Source organism: Tenebrio molitor, chromosome 9 (genome assembly GCF_963966145.1).
Source record: "Tenebrio molitor chromosome 9, icTenMoli1.1, whole genome shotgun sequence".
In the NCBI taxonomy this organism is placed as follows: domain Eukaryota; kingdom Metazoa; phylum Arthropoda; class Insecta; order Coleoptera; family Tenebrionidae; genus Tenebrio; species Tenebrio molitor.
In genome coordinates this window covers 15,298,972-15,315,408 of record NC_091054.1, presented here as the reverse complement: position 1 = coordinate 15,315,408, position 16,437 = coordinate 15,298,972, and the positions used below count along the sequence as shown (strand labels likewise).

Sequence of the window (16,437 nt, the reverse complement as noted above, 5' to 3'; positions counted from 1 at the left end):
GACTAGACACATAACAGGTGATCTTTAGATAGAATTAAACAAAATATCGTCAAGATGGACGATGTTATGACATCTACGAAATGTTTGTTTTAAAATGTCTAAAATTTTAATAATAATTTTAATGTTTTTAATGACGATAAACTTAATACATCCTAGAGCAGATTTAGTTTTGTGGAGGAACTCGTAGTTAGAGTATGAAAAATGTCTCTAACCTATCAAATCGTGGTGAAATGACAAACTACTGCGGCGCCACCTGGCGTCAGAATAGCAATGAAATTACCAAATCGTATACATTTTTCCTTGCTGCTTTCTCTAAAACTTCTTTAAAAAACTAAAAAATAACTCTTCCTCTACTTTTGCTCTTTTGTATATTTTGTACCACTTGCAGCATCATTTACGGAGGCGCTTGTTGCGTGGGGCCCCCACCGTTATTTTGAGTTCCCGAACAAAGTGCAAGGCACAAAACATGCCGCGCTCCAAAATTAGACTGCATAAATCTAAATTAACAAAAAATATAATTAAGAGAAGAACGCGCGTAACTAAACACTAGTTAATTTACGCTACTCGCCATGAGTGAAATGTTTGAATTAATTCCTCGACTTGATAAACAAAGAATGAGAGCCAAGTCTCGCCTCTCACTAAATTAGATTTTCTTTTCGATGGCGTATCAGAAACAAAGCTGCGAATTTATGATAACAACGTGAGCGACGCCTCAAACTATGAATGAAGCTTTCGAGCTTTCGTGTACAACCGAAGCACAAATTGTCTCTGCAGACGTGTTTTATATATTTCTAGGTTAAAATGTCGCTTTTTAATTCGAAAGTGATCAATTTCAATGACTACTTCAATTTTAATTAACGATAAAAAATGGTATTTTCGTTTAGAATTGCGACAGTCTTTTGTGCCAAATAATATAAAAATGTGGCGTTTGAATGAATTTTTTACGTTCGTGTGGATGTTTTAATGCATCGTTGGAACGCCAGAATAGTTACATTTGGAATGCATTTTCCAAATAATTTAATGCTCGCGATGAAAAGTGGAAATAACAAGAAGCGAGAGATTTAGAGTATTCTTCGTCTCTTTGATTAACATTTAATTTGGAATTTATGGGATAAACTTCCGCATTATAATTTTATAATCGAAGCTAAATATTCAAAACAAAGTGGAGTTACTCATTGTTTAGGAATCTCTTCACCCTACTTAGAAAATGTTCTTGAGAACTGAGTGTCGGTTAAATATACAAAAATTGAGGTTATTCTTTTTGCTTTATCTTCCGATTTGCTTTGAAGTAAAAATAAATTTTGTTTAAAAAATATTTTCCTACTTTCGTTAAAACATTAAATAAACTTAGAAATAGAGTTCCAAATGTTATGTTGGTGTATCGTAAGAGGACCGGAAGTAAAATTATTGTGCTAGAAAAATGATAACAAAACTGTAGAACTTGAAATACAAAAAGCAACGGGAATGCTTGTGAGGACAGGGCACGGTGGTTTCATGCGTTTTGCATTTACTTTGCATTCGTGAGGTCCGGGGTTCGAATCCCAGAAATGCCTTGACCCATAGTGGATTTTTTCCTGGGTTTTCTCACACCATAAACTCTGATATAGATCAGTACCTTACCCCTTCTTCCTTCCGAACCCATTACCGCTGACTTTTCATCCTATTGAGACTTTGAAGGACATTAGCAGAGCCCCCTTCACGTCCTTCTAATGACAGAATGAAACACGTAACACCTTTCTTCTCGTCTCCTTCTTGCCTGGTTCAAAAGGTAAGAGAAAAAATATTTTCTAATTATCTAAAAGTACTCTTATACTTTCGAAACTAAAAGAGATGGAGTTTTTTCACATATTTCTCGCAATTGTAGACGACCGTTGAGTTATTCCGCCAAGTTTGGGACACCTGTATCTACATAATTTACAAAGTAGCAAAAACACAAACAACTGGTGCTAATGTTGTGATGGATCCGTCTAATCCTATATTATACAGAGTAAAATCCCGTATTGACATTTTTTTTGCATATTCCATTTTCATTAAAAACAACAACTCCGCGGTTCAATTTCGCGGAAAATTACCTTCAGCGAACGAACCTGCACCTTTTGGCGACATTACGCTCTCAAGAAATTTCCATTGATAAGAAAACTTAATTGGATCTAGGGCGCACTCCGAAATTCTATATGAAACAGTACACCATCGGAAATTTTTAAATTCGTGCCTACATCGATCAGTCACAACGGAAAACAACTCATTCAGCATTCGCTCCCCAACGGAATTCATTATATCTTCTCCTTTATAGCGGCCTTTTTAATACTTTGTACTAAACCAAACAACGAAATCATTTACAGATTCTCGAGGGGTCCGGCCATGATTATTTACAAAAGAACAATTTAGCCTGGGCTTTGTTCCCTGTCTATTTTCAATTACGTTTTTGCGACACCGAAACGACGTAATCCTCTCACGTCTAAGACGAAAAAACAACACCCGCAAAGGAGAAGAGAAATGCCGAATTCATGCCGGCCAGACTCGTTTTTTATTTGTTATTATTTAGTAGGGATCTGGAATGATTTACGTACTCTAAAATGTCTGGATTGCACCAGTTGAAACAACCTTAACCTTCTAATTTAATAAAAGTATGTTTGTCTTGAGATTTGAATAAAAATATAAAGACTCCTCCTCAGTTGGAAGCTTTCTAAAAAATTTTAAAATCTAATCTATTCGTCTGCCTAGATGACAAAATGGACACTGCAGCGCCAGCGGTTAAATAATAAACTAATCCACCCGACAGACTTATCATTATGTTTTGCAATTTTGTATATTTGCTCTAGTAAGTGTTGTAAGTGGATGCGACAACTATGATATTTTTAACGTCACTTGCTTACTAAAAAATTGAAAACGACACTCTCTTAAATTACATTTTCTTGAAATACGATTGTATAAAATTTACAATTCTTGAGGGAATAAGAATTTTTTTACTGGAACATCTGTGTTCTAGCCTCTTATGAAATCTAATTCGCAGTCAAATTGTTGATAAAATAATTTTCTTTTTTTTTACTATTTAAAACAATAAATAAATTACACAACTGTTCACTTATTGATACACGTTTAGAAGTGGAAATGTTACACGCACGAGCGCTGCGAGTATTGTATTGTTCTCTAAAGTGTAAAATTAAGTACCTACTTTATTTTATGCTCACTTTAGACGTATAACATTGTTTAAAAACGAATACTTTTTAATAGGGGTGAAAAAATAGTTATTTGTGTATCAAGGACAAAAAGTGCATCTATTTTGTCCGAGTCTGAGTTTTCTGGCCGAGGCGCAGCCGAGGCTTAAAAACAGGCTCGGCACTTTGTGGCAGAGGTGCACATTAAATTTTTTAGGAGACTGCACGAACTACAAAGCAAAAGACGTTATTGGAAAAATTACAAATTTATTTTGTATCTATCTTTTTCAAATATGTACATAGATAAATGTATTAATATGTATGTACATATTAACAATTTTGTTTATGGCATTTGTTATCAACTTACCAACAAAATTAGAAATTTACTAAGTGCAATACAATTAGTTACTTACATAATTTATAACTTACTAAACAGACCAACAGATGGCGCCACGGTCAGCGTCCGAAAAAGTGCCTCCCAAAAAGAGTTATTTTTCGTCTGCTTGTGTATAAAATTACCGTTTTCATTAAGGGTATCTAAAAAATGTTTTTGGTAAAAAATAAAACAGGTTCTAATATAGAGCCCTGCAGAAGTCCCAAATAAATCTAAAATAAATTCTGCAATCGTGCTCGAAATTTTTAGACAACCAAAAAAAATCTTTAAAAAAAGTTTCATGTTTTAGTTTAAGAATAAAAAACATTATGAGAGATACTAATTGGTTAGGACGATTTATTAAGCTATTGTGCCATTTATTTGCAAAGACATTTCATAATTTCGTTGTAATAAATATTTGTTGAGTGAGATTCAATGGAAAATTATTTGCCCCGTAATGTAGCAGATGCAATATTTCAATTGGATTTAAACAAGAAAATAATTTATGTCATGTTCTTATTACATATTTGCGTTTAAGAATTCCTGTGAGTTTATTTTTTGATGATTGTATAAATTTGCAACAAATCTATAAAATTCCAAAAAAAGACACCTTTAAAAATGTTTTCTCTTCTGCATTTTGCAATAAATCTGGAATTTATTGGAAAGGAAAAATTTCTGATTATGTTGTACAGTTTGTTTCATCATGATGTGACGTCAGAAAGTTGCCCAATAACGACACATCTGTGTCGAGTACGTGCAGTGTAGTGAGCTCGCCTCGCGTTTCTATCTCTGTCTCGTCGATTTTAATTAAGGTAATTTTTCACTTAATTCTTAGCACTTTAAGATACGATAACACGGCTGATTTCTTCTACCATCTTAATTTTTAATTCGGCTCATTTATTAAATTATTAAATTAACGAGCTTAATTTTTTAAACGAATTGAACTTTGTTTAAATTTGCTGCAATTATTTTGCTCCAATACAGCTCAAGCAGAGATTACACGAACCGGTGGAGAAACTTTCAAATAAAAATTCAGCTTAATATTGACGTCACATTCTTTAATACGCGAGCAAAGCCCCAAGCAAAAGCTAGGATTTTTATATGTAATATATAATATGAGAATTCCAAGAAGTCTACTGATCAATATGGCCCAAAGTGTCTTGATTAGATTTTTACTTTTCAAATTATTAGCAGAATTTCGATTATATCTACAGAAAAGACATTAAAAAATTGGACTTTTAGAAAAAAAATGCGTTACTTCTTGTGACTGGGAAATTATAAAACTTTTTTTTCTCAAATATTTTCAATTATGTGCTATCTATCAAAATCTGTGGGAGATATTAATACATCCGGGGATATACACGAAGATCCAGAAGAGGTACTTCAAGATTTAGGAAAGATCTGACATGGAAGATCCAAAGTAGATAGAGGGGATTCATGAATGAGATCTTAGAAAGCACGTGGAGATAGATGAAGATACAGGGAGATCTGATATGTGAGTTTCAGAGAAGATACAGGGGCTCTATGAGAGATACAAGCAGATTCATGGGGCATAAGAGAAGATCTTGTGGAGGTACATGGAGATCCAGGAAGATGAAGGGAGTTACAGGAAGATACAAGGAGATCCAGGGGAGGTACAGAAAGATTCGGGGGATACACAAGAGATCCTGAGGAGGTATATGGAGATCTAGGAAGATACAAGAAAATCTGACATAAGACATCCAGGGTAGATACAGGGGACCTATGGAGGATACAAGTAAGTTCATGGGATATCGAAGAAGTTCTTGAGGACGTACGTGGAGATATAGGAAGATAAAAGGAGTTACAGGGAGATACAAGGAGATACAGGAAGAGTAGAAGGAGGTCTGGGGAAGATACAAATCCAGAGTAGATGCAGAACCGTGGGAGATATAAGCATATTCACGGGAAATACAAGAAAATCCTGAGAAGAAATGTGAAGGTCCAGGAAGATCAAGGGAGATACAGACATTTATTAGGAGATCGTGGAGAAGTACAGGAAAACTCAAAGACTCAGGAAGATACAGGACATCTAACATGGAGGATCCATGGGAGAATCAAGCAAATTCACGGAGATACAAGAAAATCCTGCGAAAGTACATGGAGATCCAAGAAGATAAGGGCAGATACGATGGGACATTTTTACAGAGGATATCTTTTATCGCGAAAAATGTGTAAATAAGAATGAAATCTGTCCTGTCTTTAAAATATCTGAAATTAAATAACAACTTTTTATAAAAAGAAGTCTTTTGAAACAAACCTCGTCAAGAAAGAAAGAAACTCTCAGAGAGAATTCCAAGATAAACACGAATTTCAGAAGGAAAAGATCTATCTGGACCTCCTGTTGGACACTGCATCAGAAATCTACAACCGTTTTTCCTTAATAAATCGTTGCACAAATTATAAACCCAAACCAAACGCACAACACCTTGTGCGCTTGCATGATAAGTCGTAATTATAGAACAACCCCGCATGCATTGGAGCATAATAATTACAGCGTTGAGGAGTGCGGGCCGTGTCATACATAATTCACCACATTTCAGACACATTGACACTCTTCTCGTGCTGAATGTGGGTTTAAGAGGCGTCCTTGCTTTGAGACTGGACTTAAAATATTCATAACATCGAGAAAAGAGTGCACCACTTCCGTAAAAATCCCATTTATCGACCACTCAGATAAATGTTGCCCTTGAATCCCGAAAATGATGCATGCAAATTAGACCCGAACTGAATCCTTCTGAGCGTCTAGTCCAATAAAAATTCTCCACCGACTTGTTTACCGAAATCCATTGCGAACGCAAGAATAAGAACCTCTCCACGGTTTGGGGGAGCCTAATTAATGCCATCACACTTGGAGTAGTTCGGATTTTTGTGCCGAGATCTCCTCACGTGATCTAATTTGGGCCAAATGGCTCATCTGGAAATTGATTCATAAACGGGGATTATTACGGACGTTGCCATTAACACGCTTCGCTCCCCCCATAAATCATCCCCTAACGTTTGTCACATAAATTACGCCGCCACTATTTTTACTTTTGTGGAGGTAAGGGAATTAGAGCCCTATCGAGTGATAAAAGCGAAGCAACCCCCGAACGGATAAAATAGGTGGAACACAGGTAGCGAACTCGAGGATCTAAGAGTAAATCTTAGAAAATGGAGTTCATGTCGTTGCATTAAATCATCGCAAAATGCGGCATCTCCCGGGGGAAAAAATTGTGCAGCTGCCATTAACACCACCGTCAACAGGGAGAATTGAAATTCGGAAGACAGGCGGCGGTCTGCCAATCGGGATAAAAAGGGAGAAGCCGCAGATGAAAATGAATCGGCGGAAGCGGACAGATTGTTATCTGAAATTTCATTGGCAATTTATTTTGGCCTGCAAAGGACTACGAGTAAATCAAGCCTGGCTGAAAAAGAACTGGCTTGACGGTTGGATGTGGAATCCGTTGTAATTATTTTTGCGTTTTTTGTTGTTGTGTGTGTTATCGTGGCGTCAAGAGACCCGAAGAGTCAAAGAACAAGTGGTTTGTAAAGGATGGGAATAGTTGACACGCGCGTGGGACTCTTCTAAATCAGCGCCTGTGTCGCGAACGGAGGTGATGTCAACAGAACTCCGGAAGGTGTTTGTCGAAAGATTCTAGGGGAGAGTCGGATCAGATGAATGGAGGCGATGAAAAAAAGAATCAGTGTGAATTTAAGTTAATTTTTGTAGCGTCGAGTTATTGTTAAAGTAATGTAAATTATTATTCAACAAAAAAATTTCTTGTTATTGTTTCCAAAAAGCTGGTTTAAATCGTCGAATCCACAAGTCAGAACGTGTTACAATATTTTTTAAACAAACAAGAAACAAAGTACAATATACGGTGTTGTCAGTTTTGATGGAAAATATATTAGATAATAGAGTTTTTGATACTTTCACCAAACGCTGTTCAAAAATCAAAAAACCATTGTGGTGTAAATGACTTACCTGTCACTGTGATAAGTAATAGGAAATGTCATGAAAAGTGTGTGTTATTTGCACTACAATGGTTTTTTAATTTTTGAACAGCATTTACTAACAGTTTCGATATACAGGGTGTTTGAAAATTGCTAGTACAGAAAAATACTGGTAATTGGTGATGGTGAGTTAAAGTCATCGGCAAAAAATTTTTTTAATAAAAGTCCTCTAGTTTTCGAGATAAAAATTATTAAAAATTGGATTAAAATTGTTAGTACCATTGTTAGTTGCCAAAATCTTGCAAAAAAATATTTATTTTTCATATTGTTTTATAGTCCTTCATTATCACGCTTGGTTACCAAGGTTTAAAAAATACTGCCCCGCCTGATACGTAAAATATGCTGGGATAGGGTTACTTTATCCCTTTTGTTTAAAAAATTAAAAATTGGTTTTTTGGATTTCTTAGGGCTTCTAGATGCCACAGTTTTTTTTTGTACTAGCAATTTTCAAACACCCTGTAGTTATTTTCATATGAGTAGCGCTGTCAGATCACTTTTAACATTTTTAACATTTTTCGTGTTCGTGTTCGTGTTCGTGTTTCGTGTTCAAAGTCTTAAAAAACATTAATTTATTGTAAATTTTGAGGTTATCTTTGATAGCTAACCTAAAATTTAGAGCCAAAAAAATCTTTCTTTTTTTCTTTCTTTGCAATGTATTACATAAAAAATAGAATAACTTAACAATTCCTATTCTCGAAGCAAATATGTAACGACACCCTTTGCCGAAAACATGTTCATGTACAATTATGTCCCAATTAAACATAAATAAATGTCATTCGTGTCAAACGGCGGGAAATTCAAACTTTACACAGTTCTAAATGGTTTAATTTTTCCAACGCCTACTCAGCCCAGGATTTCATTTGAACACGCGATAACATTAAAGAGTAAAAATGAGTCTTTTTGTGCTAAACCTAGAGACTGAAACTGGGAGAAGCACAAAAAGACTAAGGGCCAGTTTATAGAAAGAGAATTAAATATTTAATTTGAATTAAATTTTAATGCGCGATTAACCCATGAATCCGAAACTTCGATTGGTTCAATCTGATCACGTGTTCAGTTAATCTCGCATTTGATTACGATTAACTTAATTTCACTTCTGTAAACTGGCCCCTACTCTACTACTTAATTATTAAATACCGAGTGACTATCAATGATTGAAAATTATTTTGTTATGTTGGTAACACATTTGAAATCTTTAGTTGGCAACATCGTTAGCATGACACACGCAATTTTCAAAATTGAAACAAACGTCAAAAAATCTATTTTTTTCCAACGCCAATGTACCTCGTGACTTAACCTAACCTAAATAGAAATGATTAACAGATGATGCACGAGGAGATTTGCACTACCAACTGCATCAATGTTGCCAATCCACTATTTTGCTTCAATCATTTATAGTCACTCGGTATTTCGTGTAATTATTGATAAATAAATGGTGAGAAATGCTTCAAATGTCATTATATTATTTCGTCGGCTTTTCTTTTATAGGTACGTTTATGCTTTCTCTCATAATTTTCTGGGTTTCACATTTTTTCTCTCTCTCTCTCCCTCTGGGTCCCTTACGATATTTTTTATTACTTATTAAACATCTTATAATATAAAATATTGTTTCCATATATTTTTTTATAATTCTTATGGGAATCCCACTGTTAACTGAATATGAAATTACTCAATTTGCTTCCAAGATATACCTACTTCCGTCATCCGTATTTTTTACCCCGTAAAAACTTTTCATTATTGTAACAACATTTTTATCATAAAATTAAATACAACTATAAAGTTTAAATGAAATTTACAAGACTACGCACCTTCTATTGTCAATCATTCGATTAAAATGTTGACCTGCTCCTGATCAGTAACACTATTCATTACCCACGGCTGTGAGTAATAACTCACACGAAGCAATATTCGCATGCCACAATTATTGTCAAATGTTATAATTCACGAGTTTGTACTATCGCGGCCAAAATACTTTGGTCGTCATTTTTTGACACTTCAAATGTAAATCAAGTATTAATGTCAATATATATGACAATTTCAAATTATTGTCAAAAATATGGCACCTTCAGTTTTTGATAAATATAGAATCGTCTTACTTGCTTCTGAAGGTTGTCTAAACCGCGACCATGTTGATTTTTTGCTTTTGAACCCTGCCTCCGCAGCTGGGATTTACCCCACCCGTATGACACTGATACTATGCCGGCCAAAAAATTTTGGCCGTCGTTGTCTGTCAATTCAAAAAAAAAAAAAAAATTGTAATCCATACTTTATTGTCATCATGATTACCGTCTTGATTATGAACGTTATTTTTTGGGTGGTAAATTTCAAAACTCAAAATTATTTTGTCATTTCTACTACACAGAACGTTTACCTCAGGTTATCTACGTATGATTGCTCTAATTTTGTTCATTCATGTCGGATTTTTGGAATATCTGAGCTTCAAACAGTTTAAATTGATTGTCAAAGTGACAAGAATCGAAAGTGAGGTTACGATTCCTAAAGGTTTATTTACACTTTACTTGAATGTCAAGAAAGTGACGGCCAAAATTTTTTGGCCGCCATAGTACATTAAAATAATTTTGACACTAGTAAAAAATAAGGTTAAACTTCCTAAAGTTTGCTTTACAATTGAATGTCATTTATGTCACATTGACGACCAGAGTATTTTGGCCGCGATAGTACGTTCCAAAAAGTAGTAAACGAGTTTGTACAGAGAAAATTAGAATTAGTCTTAGAAAAGGTACCTCTTACGTTTGACTCGTGTGTAATAGCTACTATCCACTCGAAACTTTATTTTCGTGGGTGTCAGGCAGCATTACACGCTCGTTGAGTAATATACTGCTATCTACAATGTCAAGAATATTTGTCTCACACGATTACAAACCCCAAATAAACGCGATCATCTTTAATAAATGGTGCGAAAAAATACAAAAGTGACATTCTATTCTAGAAATGATCAACAAGCAGAAGAAATACTTATAGATGGTTTATTTATTTCATAAGGGTAAGCGAAAGTAAAAAAATATTGATGAATTCATATTTTTCCTACAATTGCCGTAATCGTACAAATAAAGTTTAGATAACAGATCTGATATTTTAATGTAACAAGTTTTTCTCATAACTTGTTTTGGTAGCAGCTTTTAGAAGTCGAAAGAACCAGCCAAGCAAACTGCTTCCAATTTAATCGTTCGCTAATACAGTTTTTAATATGTCATTTCCTTATTCGTTTTGACTTCGCATTTTCGTTAGCTTGATGTATTGATGTCAGCCATCCACATCATTACAACTGGTATTTTTACGATCAATTATTTTTTATGAAACTTCTAGTAAATCTATTTGCATTTATTTTAATAAAAAACAACTTCCTGAAACAATTTATACAGGGTTAGTCACGAGAGACTTCCGATGAAAATTTCGTTATATGCAACCCAAACTACAATTTCCAATGGTTTCTAGCTTCCTAAATTTATAAAAAGTAATACTTAAATGAACGATTGCTGACCCTTATTGTCTGTCATGTCAATTTTCACATTTATTTTAACTTTTGCACATAACCTCAATAAAAAGAAAGTGTCATAATTAATCTTATTCGCCAAGCTACTTGGATTGCTAACTTATTTTGAATTAAACAACATATCAAGTTCTAGGGGTTTCTTGTATTTTGGGTTGCATATAACGAAATTTTCATCGAAAGTCTCTCGTAAATAATATTAGTACATAACAATAATTTTTACCAACACAAGTACGATTATTTTTCAAATGAAATATAAAATATTTGCAACAAGTTCACTAGAGGAAATAAATCTGAACTTGGTAAATCTCAGATTTGTTTTTGACTTTGTAGATAACGTGTGTCCAAAAATGTGTGGTCAAGTAGTTTGGTGCTTGCGTTTGTTTCTTTCTATTGATGTATGATGTAACTTCATTAGCTGTCAAATATTCGTGAAACAAAAAGTGTAGGACGAAAGAGTGGAGAACGTATTTCAGAAACTGTTCAAAGCTTTAGGAAAATCATACAAAGTGAACCGAAAACTGCAATTTGTCATTTATCAGTTTATCACAATAAATGAACCTATGTATTATCAAAATGAGGTTATCTAAGGATTTGCAAATTAAAAAGATGACCTTGGAAATCAGAAAAAACCACGACCGCTTAACCACAAATTTATTGAACACTTGTTACACTGTTTCATTATGCCGCGTAAGCAACAGTAACTGTTTCAGATGGCAATAAAAATTTTACTTGGAATTGGAAGACTGAATTGTACCCATTTCTGGTTGTTTTATTGTCTTTATTGACAGTTGACATAAATTGCAAATTTAAACATCTTGGTTTTTATAATCTTTTATTGATAAAATGGTTTTCTCGTTGGAACATTACATAAAAGTCATCAGTTTTATTGCCAACTGAAACAGTCATTGTTGCTCACGCAGTAAAATAATCAAAATTAAAAAAAAAAATGTTATTAAACAAAATTTAAAAACGGTTCTAAATTTTGGGAATTAGACCAATAACCAATTGTTTTAATTTTGGAATTTATTTTGGGAATTTATGTTTTTTAAGGTTGTCATAAAATGACTGTCATTTCTAAAAATGTTTTTTTTTAGTTTAATAACACAAATTTAATATTTTTCATTTCTAAAAAAAATGTCAGTCGAGGAAATAGCTAAAAAGAGAAATCAGATAAACTGACATATTATTTCGCTTTTCTAATTTTATCTCCATCTCATCCAAATACACAGTGTTCAATTTACAAATTAAAAAGTAGCACACTTTTCATCACAGAAAAATGACAACCAAGATGCCGCAATGATTCACACATCACTCAGTATTCTTAATGTACGACCACGTAATAACAATAACTTAAGACAAACATCAACAGATGTATTTTTTTAACTCACAAACTTACTTGTCAAAACAAACACAACGCAACTTAATTCCCTAATATCGATTTATCGGCGCCGTTAATTTCTCGTTTTCCCATTTGTTGTAATCACCGCAAGTCTGTTTCCTTGCATTGATGCCAACTTTATTTGCAACACGTGCTCTCCATTACCCCACTACCAGAAAAAATCCAAAGCAACTGCATGAATTATTCAGCGAGCCCAAAAAAAACAAAACAATCCGGCATGACAATATCATTTTTCAGTTTTCACAAATAGCAAAAGGAATAATAGGATTTTTCAAGATTTATTCAGCCATTAGTAAAACTAGTAATTTTTCTAGAAGTGGCCGCATGCCAAAACATTAATACCGAAGCGGCTAGGCGACGATTTATCTGTGGAGACGTCCACCATTAAAAAATTCTATTGTTCTTTGGCGCAAGGACGAAAAGGTTCTAGAAGTGCTACCGCAACGAGAACGTTGAGTTTGGGAAAGCAACTCTTGCGAAGTGTCGGTGGAAATCTGGGGGCAAAGAGCTATCTGCGCTCTTTCAAAGATCTAACACTGGAAGATTTTTGGAGATGAATCAGTCGTGTGTGAACCGCGTGTTATATAAACCACAATAAATTTTATCAATGGAGTCTGTCTATTTTTAGGTCAGTTGGCAGGCTTTTCGGTTATTGGCAACGGGAATTTTGCATTTCTTATTGTTAGAAAAGTGTGTTCGAAAATGGAGTAAAAATTAAATTCCTGCACTGATCACTCGGATAAGTCGAACGGTTCGGATTCATAAAAGGGAATATCTCGGGAGGAATTCGAGGAATGTTTAAGACAACTCTAATATTCTCGTGTCTGATCGCAGGAATTCCTCGATGAAATCCCGGCGAAAAGTCAACAAAAGACACTTGTCACACTTAGTAAAAACACAAGAAGAGCGCCGCAAGTCCACGAAGTGGTAGCTGACCACTGGGGGTTGTTGTCACACTGCACGACTACAACAAACAACTTACTCAGTCCATGTCCGGTGCGGTGGTTCTGGTGTGTTGTCTTCGCGGGATCGGACGAGGGCTGGAGCACTCGACGCCTGGCGACGCCAACATGTAGACGCCAACTGATGAGTGTGCGGCTCGGACTTAGGCGTCGCGCATTCTCACGCAAGAAATACACCGACTGTGACGTCAAGGACGCGCTTCTAAGCCGCAAGTAACCTGTGACATCGACTCGGACAAATTGGATCGGACGAAGGCATCGAGGGACGTTTTCACCCCGATGACCTGGGGGCGGCGTGGGGCCGGTTGCACAGGTTGTCGCGGCCCACTGGACGACTTTATCGTGCGATCGCGGTTAATGCAATTTTTCTCTGGAAGAAACTAAAATAGCGACTGGACTGAAACGCTGAAAGTGTGTTGATGGTGAGGGAAAAGGAATGAGTTGAGTGATTTGGGTTGCAGCGCACAACTGGAACACTATAAAATGTTTTTGTTTTCTAACAAGGGAAACTTAAATGTTGATGTTGTAATGGTCCGAATAGGTTCGCTTTTATTTTAGAATTGCGCCACTGCTCATACATTTTAAAGACCAGTTCATGTTTAGCTCTAGATTCATTCATTATTCCTTCCTTGGAACTCTCGTGGTCGGAGAAGCTCCGTCAGTGTCCATCGTACTCAAGCAGCTGTAATCTGGCGCAAAGCACAAAATGCAGCCTCTCGAAGAACCTTAGTTAAATAAAAATAAGTAACACAACACAACGTAGGATTAAATCGGCTTTACATTTCTCACAAATTTTTCGTTTCATATTTTTTGCAAAATATCATTCCACGAGGAAAAGTGAACAAAACGAATTACAAAAACAGTACCACTAACGGCAAACTTTACTTTGCTGCCGTGACCAGAATATAACATCTTCTTTGTACAAGAAATGTTAGATAAGTTGAGATTGAAATCGTTATTTTTTTAAATAGGTATAGCAGTACATACAGTATATCCAAAAAGTCTGGAAACACCCAAATGAAAACGTAACGCATAATCATTCGTTTCTATTTTATTGGGGTGTTTCGAGACTTTTTGGACACACTGTATACAGAGAGAAAAAATTCAATAGAAATAATTTGTTACGATTTCGAGAATTTTTTACATCAAAGAAATACAGGTGATTTTTAATGATTGGGGACATTTTGAATTTGGCGCCACAGTTTTTAGTGTATTTCATAGTTTGAATTAGGTTAGACTGTCTGGTAATTTTCGCTATTAAATGTCTAGGTCAACTTGTGAGTTTTTCTAAAGGGTTTTGCGTTTTGTTGTTTTGATTTTCGTAGTTGCACTTGTGTTCAACGTTTATCTTTTTTAATTTTACTGCTTGTTACATTTTCTACGAGAACAGTTCTTTTCAGAACAATTTTTCTGAAAATGGTGAATGGTCTTATTCAGTGCAACTGTGAATGGAACAATTTCACGAAAAGTATCCCGATGTTGATTTTTCTCGCAAATTATTCGTTCAACATAAAGATAGAATTGTAAAGTGATTTAAAAATAAAAACTGTATTTGTAAGGGCAAATCCACCGGAGGACCATCAGTTCTAACGGAATTACCTACTAATTATACATATTAACCAACCCTATTCGAGACGCCACTGACAACTCCTGTCAATCGTTAAAAATCATCCTGTATGTCGAATATTGCATTCTGATGTATTTTTAGCATCTTTGACATCTTTGCCGTCTCTAAGTCATCTAGAAATGAACAGAAAAAGATGGTAGGTATCATTTTTTTTCTCCAAGTGTGCACCCTGTGCACCTGTTGACGTGGGAAATCAATGCAATGCAATAAAGTGCGATACTTTTTAACCACAACTGACTTCTCCTCATACTACCCAAGGAAGTATGTTTTGGAAACCTCACAAGTAAAGTTATTAGAACATCCGCCTTATCTTCCAGACTTGGAACCTTCTGATCTCTTTTGGTGTACTACATTAAAACAAGTTGTATTATATGCAATTCAGAAAGAATGAAATGTTTGGTTTTATTGTTATAGTTCCATTAAATGCCTAAATACTGGGCGTAAATACTGGATGTTTGTGCGAAAAATTCGGAATGTTGCAAAATTGAAAATTTAAGGGGGCGTAATTTAATACAGTTACCATGTCACTACTCTGCTCTCAGCCGCCCCCCAGCCACCTCATTTCAAAATTTTCAATGACACCCTACATGTTTAATGAATAATGACGAATAATTATGAAACAGGACATATATTTTTGTATGTTTACGTATAAAAAGTGACTTTGAAGATTAACAAATTGAATTATTTTATCCATTAGAAAATCAAGTTGGCCGGGCTTGAGTAATGAAAACAAATGATTAAGCACTCAAAGCGTAAATAGGGCAGAGAAATGTTTAATTATTTAACAACAAATAATAACAAAATTTGGTAATAATTGTTGTTAACTTTAATAAAATTATCGTGTATTAATTTATTGAAAATTTTCTGTTGTTAAACCAGGCCAAATTTATTTTTTTAATCGATAAAAAGTAAAATATTTCAAAAACTTTCCATTAATACCTACACACCCACGTGACTGTGACGCCAAATTCAAAATGCTACGTTATTTTCTGCGGCACCAAGAGCTAAATACATATTACCATATTTATTTCCGGTAAAACTCATTTTGAGTAAATGCTACAAAATGACTTACAAACGAAATATCATACACTATTTTTTCTACTTTGCACCTTTTAAACCATTTTTAAGCGAAAATTAACATTTTTTTAAATTTGGGGACTTTTGTCGTGGTTGGTCGTTTCACTCGCGTTTTAAAATGGCCCACTTGTGCCAAAAAAGGCCCAATTTACACACGAACTCATTAAATAAACTACTATTATAGCACGCAAAATGAGTGTCGTAATACGGTAATAGCTATTTGGCCGTAGAGGGATATGGATGGAGCACTGCCTATGCTGGCAATGTAAAGGAAGCGGCACGTCGCGAGACCTGTGCGGAGACCTTTTATGAC

General features: G+C 34.9%; 1 protein-coding gene across 1 annotated transcript in view; it reads right to left on the bottom strand.

Moving 5' to 3' along the window:
- Window positions 1–13,682, bottom strand: part of LOC138138784 (histamine H2 receptor-like) — a 117,036-nt gene extending 103,354 nt beyond the window's left edge. The window contains exon 1 of the mRNA XM_069058850.1: window positions 13,441–13,682. The gene's annotated coding sequence lies outside the window, so the exon portion shown is untranslated. The remainder of the gene's footprint in view (window positions 1–13,440) is intronic.
- Window positions 13,683–16,437: the final 2,755 nt, after the last annotated feature.